Here is a 10,187-nt window from a genome sequence, read left to right as displayed (position 1 = left end):
AAATGCCTGGGCCTTCAGGGGGGTGGTGGTGGGGGTACCTGGGGGCGGGGTCCGGCAGGGAATGGGGGAAGCTGTAGAGGAATGTTGGGGCCTCACCCTTCAGACTCAGGACTGCCCGGAGAGCTGGTCTTCAAGAAAACAGGGTCACGAGGTGTGTGTGGCAAAGATTCTGTGTAACTAACCTGACCGCCACGCTTCTGTGCCTCCCAAGGCCCTGTCCCTCGTTCATCTTTAATTCATGGCTAATACGCCACCCGGTCTCTTTGAGCAAAATGAAAACCTAAAAGGTAAGGCTATAGCGCCCTTTCCTGTGGCTTCTGAGGGACAGCTACCTCAGAAGTTTGGAGGGCGTCCTGGCTTGCCTTTCCCCATGCACTTAAATACCTAGACCTGTGTTCGCTGGGTGCACGGGGTATTGCTTTATGGCGTTTCTTTTAAGCAGGAAACGGTTCATTCCGCAGGTACCCTTTTACAACTTTTCACGTGTTTGGGGATTGAGCCATGCGCTTCTCGGAGCTCATTCCACCTTATGCCACCCACCGCTGTCTGGGGGCCACTCCACGCGGATGAGTAGGTGGTTTGCGGTCCCCGCGCGGCCTCCCTGCGCATGCGCATGCGCACGTGTGTGTGGTCGCGCCCACCGGGCCCTAGTGTGTTATAGTCACTGGTCGCGGCAGCTTGCTCTCCGGAGCGGCGCCGCGGATGTCCTCTCCTAGGAACATGGGTAAGCGTTCCCGTCCCCCCACCTCTTCACCCACACGTGCTATCATCAAACTTATCCGTTTTTACCAGTTTGACCAATGCAAAATGGCATTTTCTTGTTGCTTCAATTTGTACCGGGTGAAGCGAACAGGTGGCCTGGGACGTCCTGGGGGAGGGTCACTGGGTCGCCTGGTCTTGGGGCCCAGATACGGAGTGGGGAATGGCAACAGGTAAAGGGAGGGGGTGACAAAGACTATGAAGTGACCCTCGACTCAGTGCCTGCGCACTTGGCCTTCCCCGTTCTGGCAGCAACTGTGAGGCCGAGTTTTGAAGCTTGTGTTTCAGGAAAGCTGGGGGAGAGGACGATGGTTGGAGTGGGCAGGGTAGGGAACCACGTCCGGCTGGCTCTAAAGCCCTCCAGGCCTCATTCAGGCTTTATGTGAGGGACACACGCGTGCACAGCCTCGCACACGTGCACCACACACCTGCACACAGATTCACCAAAACACATTGTCAGGCTTTGTGGACACACCTTGTGCAAGAGTCACTTGCACTCCTGTGTGCTCCAGGATCCCCTAGTGTGTACCAGAGGGCACCTGCCTGTGCCTCTGTGCAGACGTGTGCACGCGGCCTGGCCCAGGGACAGGCTCAGACCCACCTGAGCAGGCGAGCCAGGCGTGCAGGCTTCTTCACGGGTGCCCCAGCCTTGCACACACTCATTGGTGTGGAGCCCCCCTACAAACCCTGGCCCATTCAGGATGGTCAGACTGAGCCCCACTTGCAGGGTACCCTTGCAGACCTCCCTGCTCACGCACCCTCCCAGGTTGGCCCGCCCTCCTTCGTAGCTCAGCCTCCGGGCAGCTATTAACAGACTTGCTCAGGGAGCTGTGGTCTCAGCCAGCAGCTTCGGAACTGCCCTTAGCAGGTTTGCCTGGGTGGGAGAGGGGAGAGGGGAAAGGGAAGGGAGGGGGCTGAGGCCCAGGGGTGCCAGTTGCGGATGTGGGTGTCCCTTTCTGTCTTCTGTCTTCTCCAACTTGAGGACCTTCCTCTGTGATCTGAGGGCTCCCGTCCCCTCAAGAAGGCCCAAGGACCCATTCTGAGTGCACTGAGCCCCTAGGCAAGGCCTGAACCAGCCAAGGCCCCACCCCCCACCCCCGCAGGAGATGCTGCCCCCTGATGAGTTGCTGTGAAGGCTGGCCTCATGCATTCTCCCGACAGATTCAGCCTACACTTACAGGGCACTTGCTGTGTGCCAGGCTCTGTTCTGGGCTCTGTTTGCTGGACATAGCAGTGAAGCAGACAGGCCCGTGCTGCCAGGAGCCTCGTGCTCTTGTGGGGAAGCCCTACGACAACCAGGGGACCAATGTGAAATAGTGCTACAGTTAACTAAACCAGGGGCTGTGGATGAGAAGGACGGGAGCACTTCCCACTGGGTGGGCAGTGGTCCCTTCTGAGATGACACCCGAGTGGAGAGAAGGAGCCAGCAGAGCAAGGTCGGGCAGAAGGGGCGCTCCTGGCAGAAAGAGCAGCGGGTCCTAAGGCAGGAGAGGCCTGTGTGGATGACAGCGGCAGGGAAGGGGCCGTGGGGAATTAAGGAGGGGGAGGAGGGGACCACATGGGAGGGCCACTGCCCCACTTCCTGCAGGGTGGCAGTGCTGGGAAGGGGAGCAGCCCTGATGGGCAGTGGGTGGCCCCTGGGGTTCATGCTCTGGCTCCCTGGTTCTACGGGAGCAACCCCTCAGGAGGAGCTCCCCACTTTCAGAGCCCTGCTGCCCAACAGGGTGATTCATGAGACTACTTTATGGGTCTCTGCCCTTTCCTTACTCACTCCCTGTCCTGCTGGTGTTTCCTGGGACCATCCCACATGACCCACCCTGAAGGTCAAGGTTGCCGGAGGCATAGAGGCCAGGCCAGCAAAAACACCAGTGACGGAACCAGCTCCATTTCCGGGGATGTGCTTCATGGCCGGGACCCACAGGGATTTGACATGTACTAAGCCGTCTAATCCCTGGCGGCCACAAATGCACGAGGGTGGGCACCTGGCAGGTACGCTAGGTGCTACACCAAGCACTGGGGATAGCAGTGAACAAATGCACAGAAACTTCTGTCACTGGGCCTCACGTTCATATGGGGGACACTGACAACAAGTGAGGTCAATAAGCAAGACATTCGGTGTGTTAGAAGGTAGTAATCATTAGTGAGAACACTAAAGGAGGGATGGGGAGTCTAGGAGGTAACCTTTACAGAGGTACCCAGACAGGACTTCACTTAGCAGGGGGAGGGAGCAAGTTGACTGGTGTCAGAGGGAATGGCAGGTGCAAAGGCCTGTGGTGGGAGGTCAGTGGAGCTAACCTGTCAGTGGAGCAGTGGGGGTAGAGAGGGTAGTGGGACAGGAGGTCCAGGAGGCCACAGGACAGGTGTGTAGGCTTTACCCTGAGGGAGGTGGGGGCCCTGGAAGGGTTTTCCACAGGAGAAAGGCTTATGACAGGTGTGAACAGCCGTCCTCTGGCTGTCCTCTGGCTGATCTGAAAGCAGACCACAGGAGCGAGGGCGGACCAGGGGACCAGTGAGAGGTGCTGGCATCAGTCTGAACCACTGGCATAGGGTAAGGAGGGACCGAATCTGGGTAGGTGCTGAGGCTAACTCTGTGGGACTTCCCAAGGAGGGTGTGAGATAGAGGGGGCACTATTGCTTTCGGATGGGAACACAGGCGCGAGTAAGTAGCTCAAGGTCAAGGTTAGTAAGTGGTGAAAATCGGTATTTTTATATGAAATCTGCCATTTGAAAATGCTGGCAGTAAAAATGTTACAAATGTAAGGGCTGCGTGGAACAGATAAGAGCCCACCCCCAGCCATCTCAGTGGTGTGCTAGGTCTCAGGAAGCACAGCAGGTGGGCAGCTGTGGGAATTCATCCAGGTCCAGGGTGCTGATTTGTGCTGCACCCTGCTGGGCTGCTGAGGAGGGCGGGCGGAGGAGGCTGGTAGAGCATCCCAGGACAGGAGGTAATTGTGTTGGGGGGGATGAGAGGGGATGCATCGAGGAAGTACAGTTGGGAGGAGGGAACTGCCAAAGGCCCCACAGCTGAGATGCGAATACTGGCTATGGGAAAAGACTCCCAGGGAGCCAGGACTGGGATCCACAGGTATACATGGGGATACATGGGCTCCTGCATATCTGCAACTGAGCCCAGGACCCAGGGCATGTCCCAGACTGGCAAGAGTCATTGTGGACCGATCCTGCTCATGTGCACTTAATGAGTCATAAACAGCAACTCAACTGCAACAGGCTTCAGCATCAAAGGGAATTTATGGCCTCACAAAATGAGAGGATGGGCTTCAGACATAGCTGGATCCAGGTGCTCAGCTGATGCCTTCAGAAACCTGTTTCTCTTCATCTCTCTGTCAGTCTTCTTCAGTGTAGATGTCCCTCTTTTATGGTGTGAACTTCACTGCCTTCATAGTGACAGGATGATCATAGCAGCTTCAAGTTAATAACCAACTCAGCAACCCCAGCTGGAAGACAGGGCCTTGTTCCCGAGGGCTCCAGAAAAAGAACCCAGTGACGTGCCCAGCCCCTGCCACCCCCACATTTTGGAGGTGTGGAGGAAGCCTGCCTGGGATCCTAGAACAGTGAGACCTGGGCTTCTGTGCCTGTGACCTGCTGAGGGACAGTCCCCTCCCTGACACCTGTGAAGAAACAGCCATTGTGTACAGAGAACGAGGACAACAAGATGCAGGAATTGTCCTGGGAGGCCGTGGCACCATCTGGGCGGGACATGGGCTCTGGACCCCCTCAGACCTGGTGTCAATCCCCATCCCCCACCGACTCCCAGGGGACCCTATGCAAGTCCTCAGAACCACAGAGGCCCTCCCTGCCAGAGCCAGAAGGGGAGCTGCATGTGGGGCTGCAGATCACCAGCAGCTGGCAGAGCTCACTCCTGTGGCTGGTGCTTGGCTCCCCATAGGGCCTGACTAAACTCCCACCTGAGCACCCCTGAGCCAGGCCTCGGTCTCCAACGGCCTAATCACCTCCCCCTGCAGGCTGTTTCACCTTGGACTTGTCACTTGGCTTGTCTGGGCCTCAGTCACCCAGGGGAAATGAGGGTGAGGATTCACACCTTGTAGCATGTCTCGGGAGAGAGAGAGTGTGCCACGCCCATCCCACTCTGTAACAGCCACAGCTTCCCAGAATCCTCTCTTCTTGGCTGGATCGTTGCTCCTTTAAGGGGCAAGCTGTGCCTGGAAGAACAAGCAGGAGAGGAGCGTGGTGGAAAGGGGGCTCTGGGCAGGTGCACAGTGTGAGCAAACGTGCAGGGGTGGGAAGAGGTTTTCAGGCTAGGGAGCCCCAAGAAGGTTGTTTGGAGCGTTCTGGGGCTGTGGTGGGCCTGGTGGGTGGGCAGGGAAGGCGGGAGCAGGGTGGGGCAACTGGCCTGGCAGAAGGTCCTGCAAGGAGACCTCAAGACCTGGCCTGCCCTCTCCAGGTCAGGGTCCCCCGGCTACACTGTGAGCAGCCTTTGGTGAGGGCTGCTGGCTGGAAGGACGGTTGTGTGTGTGGGTGTCCCTGTCCAGAACCAGCAGCCTCAGTGTTTCCACCCGAGATGTGGGCATCCCCAGAACTGGGCCTCTTTCCACTACCTTCCGGCCACCGGGAGATGCTTGTCTGTTTTATCAGTGGCATCCCGTGACTCTGACAACCGTCTCTCCTTATCAGCAGCCCACCCGGCTGTCCATGGGGTGATGGGTGCCCGCTAGCCAGCGTGTCCACACCCAGACCCCTGGGAACTGCACCAGGACCAGCCATGCACTGGGACCCAGGCTGGGCATGTCACTGTGTCCAAGGCTGGGAGTTGGCAGTGGCCATGTCCCCCACAGGGTTCCTGGTGCTGGGGGACTGGGGCAGAGGACCAAAGCTGCCCCTGCCTCAATGTCCCCTTTGTGAAGCAAGTCCAGGAAGCAGGGGTCCCCAGAGTGGTTCCTTGCCTTCCAGCCCATCCCTGAGGGGGTGGGCCTGCCAGGAGGGCCAGGCCACCAGCCTCTGAGCTCTGGCCTCCTGTGTCAGCACCGCCGTCCTTTGAGCCTCGACCTCCTACTCTGGCCATTGGCAGCCTTCCGTGAGGGGATCCCTGAGGCACTGAGTGAGTGAGGAGAGCTTGTTTGATGCCCCACAGGGAGACAGACCTGAAACCAGGCTCTGGTGGCCAGAAGGAGCACCAAGGGCAAAGGCCTGGAGAACGGGGGGACCCTCAGGGGAGATGGAGGAGGGGACCCTAGCCGGGCCTTGATGAGTTTGGACTCAGCCCAGCGGGGAGGCTCTGAAGCCAGGCTGCTGGGGAGACTCCAAGGGCCTGGGGGTGGGTCAGCATGGGTGCATTTCCCTCCGCCCTGCTGAATACCGAGAACTAGAGAGATGCGGCTGATTGAGGGCTATCACCTGCCCCATCGTCCGGCCCCACATCTGATGAGGGACTGAATTGCTTCATCTCACAGCACATTCATTGTGCAACAGTCCTGCCTCACGCCCACCCACACCCACCTGTCCCCCGCCCCCCCCCCCCCGAGGTTTCTGGTCCGCTTCTGGTGGGACCCTGCCTGCTGCCCCTCCCTGGTTGCCCCCCACCCTCCTTTCCTTCTCCCTCTCCAGCTGCTCCTCTGCCTTCTTTCTGGGCTCCCCTGCCACTGCCTGAGCCTTTGATGCACACCCCCAAGGGCTGTGGAGGGCAGACTCAGGGGTCCACACCAAGCTCATCAAGGGGACTGGCTCAAACCCAGCCCCACTGCTTGGTTGGCCCACAGTGGGCCCAGTGACCCCCTCAGAGGCTGCCCAGGCACCCTCGGTCCCCTCCCTCCCGGCTCCCTCCTGCAGCCAAACAGTGCCAAGGCCAGCAGAGAACTTGATCTGATCATCCGCAACCTGCCTCTGCCTTCCCTCCCCTGGCCTCGAATGGTCCCCCTTCCTGGCCAGTGACCTTATGCGTCCTCCCCCTGGATGTAGGTCTCCCTGACATGGATCTGAGCTGGTCCCTTGTGATGCTGGTGGAGGAGGTGAGGGGGTGGTGGTCTTGGGTGGGGGTGAGGTTAATAGTCATACGATGACAGTCTAGGGGCAGCATAAGGAACTGGTATGGGAGGTCCTGCTTGGGTAGTGAACTGGGAGGACACAGGATGGGTCAGGTCTGGCTTCCGTGGCCTAGCCTAGACTCTGGCTCTGGAACCCTTGGGAAATCTGCGTTTCCGAGGCCTCCCCCTGGAGCACCAGGGGGGAGGCCTGGCTCCTGCACCCCACCTGGCTTGACCCCCACCTGCCTTTCTGTTTCCAAGCAAGGAGCCCCTCAGGGCCCTCTCAGCCTCGGAGGGAACTTGAGAGGTGGGGTGAGGCGAGGGGGGGCTCAGAGGCTGAAGGGTGAGGTGGGGAGGAGGATGTGATCACAGCTTGGGGGCAGACACTGAGGTGGACAAGGCAGGGAGAAAGGATTCGAGGAGAGGGTGACCTGAACTCCCCCGGTGCCCTTTACAGGGACCGGTCCACTGAGCTGTGCTTCCCAGCCTGCCCCTCCCACCTGCGCCCACCTCAGCAGGCTGCCCACGGCTTAGGGCCCAGCCCCAGCCTCAGGGTGCGGCAGGTGAGAAAAGTAAACTGGGCTGGAGGGAGGGGGATGTGGACACCCGGGGAGACAGAGGCGGTGCTGGAGGGAGCGAAGGGAGACCAGCGGGGAGGCCATCAGCCTTCACCAACCCAAATGGCCCGGCCACCTTCCTTAGCTCGGTGGGGCTCAGTGGGCCCAGGGAAGCTGACAGGGCCCAAGTGGGGAGGGAGTAGGGCTGTGCAGGTCAGGGGAGCAGAGGCTTGGCCCCCAAAGAACAGGGGGCAGTTAGCCCTGTCTGGTTGGATGGTGCTGGACGCCTAGAGGCTCAGGGCCGAGTCTCTAGGATGACCCTTGAGGGACCAGGCAGGTGGCTGAACCTGGCCCCTTACCCCAGCCTCCCCAGATCAGTCTGGGCTCCCAGCTGGCCTTTATCTAGAGGCCCAGCTGTGGCCACGGGAAGTGGCCGTTTCTCTCTGCTGTGCTGTCTCCCCACCAGTCCCAGTGATGGTGATAACATGGGAGGGCGTGGCGGGGGGATTGAGCAATACCTCGTGGTGGGGCACACGGGGAGGCTCTGGGACACCTGACCTCTGACCTGCTGGCCCAGGTAGGGGTGGGGCGCAGGGCAGCCTGTCCCGCTTGATGGCTGTGCCGCACACGGGAGTACGCTGGGGGCAGGGGTCACAGCCACACTGCGTGGGCTCCAGGCTGCCCCCGACCCACCGCATCCAGGGAGCACCAGGCTGTGACCCCAGGGCCTGGCACACAGGAGGTGCTTAATAAATGTGGAAGAACCACCTTCGGGCCTCTTTCCAAAACTATCCCTGTTTCCAGTTTCCATCCATCTATACTGAATCCCCAAAACTTTCCAAGCCCTCTTCCTCCTCCCAGGGCTCAGCCTCACCCCACCTCTCCTCCTCGGCCAACTGACCACCAAAACCAATCCTGGGAGCCCTCCTCCATCCCTGTGGTCCCTGCGCCTCTTGGGTGAGGGGGTCCTGACCTCCAGGCCTTGGACATTCAGAACTGGCATGGAGTTGGGGCCAGAGGGGTCTCTTGAAATTCCAATCTGATGCACTTGACCTGCTTACACCCTTCAAGACGACTGGCAGCAGCCTTTGAGGCCTCCAGCCCCACCCAGCTGCCATCTTTACTTCCTCTGCCCACACCACTGGCTCTCAGCAAGGGAATGGGGCTGGGACAGACAGAGGAGCCCAGGGTTGGGGTCAGCTTCTCCCTGAGGGAACACAACACACCCCCCACCATCCTCTAGCTGCTGGCCGCTGCCTCCCTGCAATCAAGCGCCACTGCTGGCTGAGCTCCTCTAATTAATGGTACCACTCTGTTATCAGCTAAGCACTAATTACTCTTTTTAATCAGGGATGCCTGTGTGGAGGCTTCTGGAGGCCCGGCACGCGCTGGGGGGAGCCTGGGAGCCATGACCTCATCCCTCCTCATGCAGGCCTGATGCAGTGCTCTCCTTGAGGCCTTATGCCTTTTGTGCCCTCTGCTGGATGGCACCTCTCCTCCTGGCAAACTCCTACTCTCTCTTCAAGGCCTTGTCCCAGTGGTCCCTCACCGAGAGGCCTCGTCTCACCTGTCAAGGCTATGGAGGACAGACATGGCTAACCTAGGAGCAGAGAAGCTGTGAGCAGGACTGGCCTTGGTCTCCTGAAGGGGAGCTGGAAAGGCTAAAAGCCCAGCTAAAGGCAGAGGAGGCGGGGAAGGCCCGAGGCCTGGATCAACCCTGAGGGTGAGTTGGCACTGAGAGGTCCTGGCTCAACCTGAGGGGGGCTCTGGGTCCCCAGAATGGGGGCCATGCTCCTCCCCTTTCCCATCCCACCAGGTCCCAGAAACCAGGCCCTACCGACCTGCAGGCCCCTGGGGCCCAAGGGACAAACTGGCCCCCTACACACGTGTCACCACCCTGTGCGCACTGTTCCCGATACCCTCTTCTTCACCCCACTCCCACACAGACACACCAGAGAGCCACAGCCTGAAAGACTGCCTTCCCTGAGCACACGAGGACATATGCACACACCCAAGACACTAAGACCCACACACCCGGCTGTTGACAGCCACAGACCCCCGGAACACAGACCCATGCCCAAACACACACGCATACATGCACGGGCAGGGCAGGAGGCCTGGGAGAACAGAAGCTGCCCCTTCTCCTGCCCTGGGCCCCTAGGGCTTCCCGTTTACGAGACTTTATCTATCAAAAATATATTAACCCAGAAGCCTGTTTCCATCAGAGTCTCGATTCCAGGGACATTTCCAGATAAGCCTTATCTCATTGCTGGTGCATTAGCCTCGCTGGTCTGGGGGCCTGCCAATCACGGCCACCCCTCCTGCCCCAGCCCGTGGCAGGACGCCTACCCATGACTTCATTCTGTATGGGCAGGTGGGGGGAGGAGCGGGGGGGCACTGCCCCTTGCCCCCCGTCTCTGCCCAAAGCAGGGCCCCAGAAGGCACCTTTTTCCAAGGATACACCCAAGGCCTTGAGGCAAGGGATATGGGGATGTCTGGAATCCTCCAGAGCCTGGATTTGAGTCCCAGCTCTACCTGAGGCTATGGTCAGCTGAGCCCCAGTCCCACCACCCCCAACGCCTACAACTAAGGTGATGTTTCCCAGACACCCCTATGGGTAGAAGCGCCGATTTAGCGAGTTTATGTGTTTGAGAAAGGCTGCAGGGGGCTTGCCCTCTCTTCTACAGCACCTAGAGCTGGCTGGGGAGCCAGGGGCAGGGGGACACGGCTGTGGGAATGCCCCTGGACACTGCTGGCCCCTGCCCCTGCCCCTCCCCACCCACCCTGGCTGCGCTTCTCCTTCAAAGGCTGTGTCCTGGCCCAACCCGGCTAATGGGCACTCAGGTTTCTTCTGATGCCAGGCCTGATAGAG

This window comes from Martes martes (assembly GCF_963455335.1).
Source record: "Martes martes genome assembly, chromosome: 1".
Taxonomy (NCBI): domain Eukaryota; kingdom Metazoa; phylum Chordata; class Mammalia; order Carnivora; family Mustelidae; genus Martes; species Martes martes.
The sequence above is the reverse complement of the archived record's forward strand: the minus strand, read 5'-3'. Positions refer to the sequence as shown.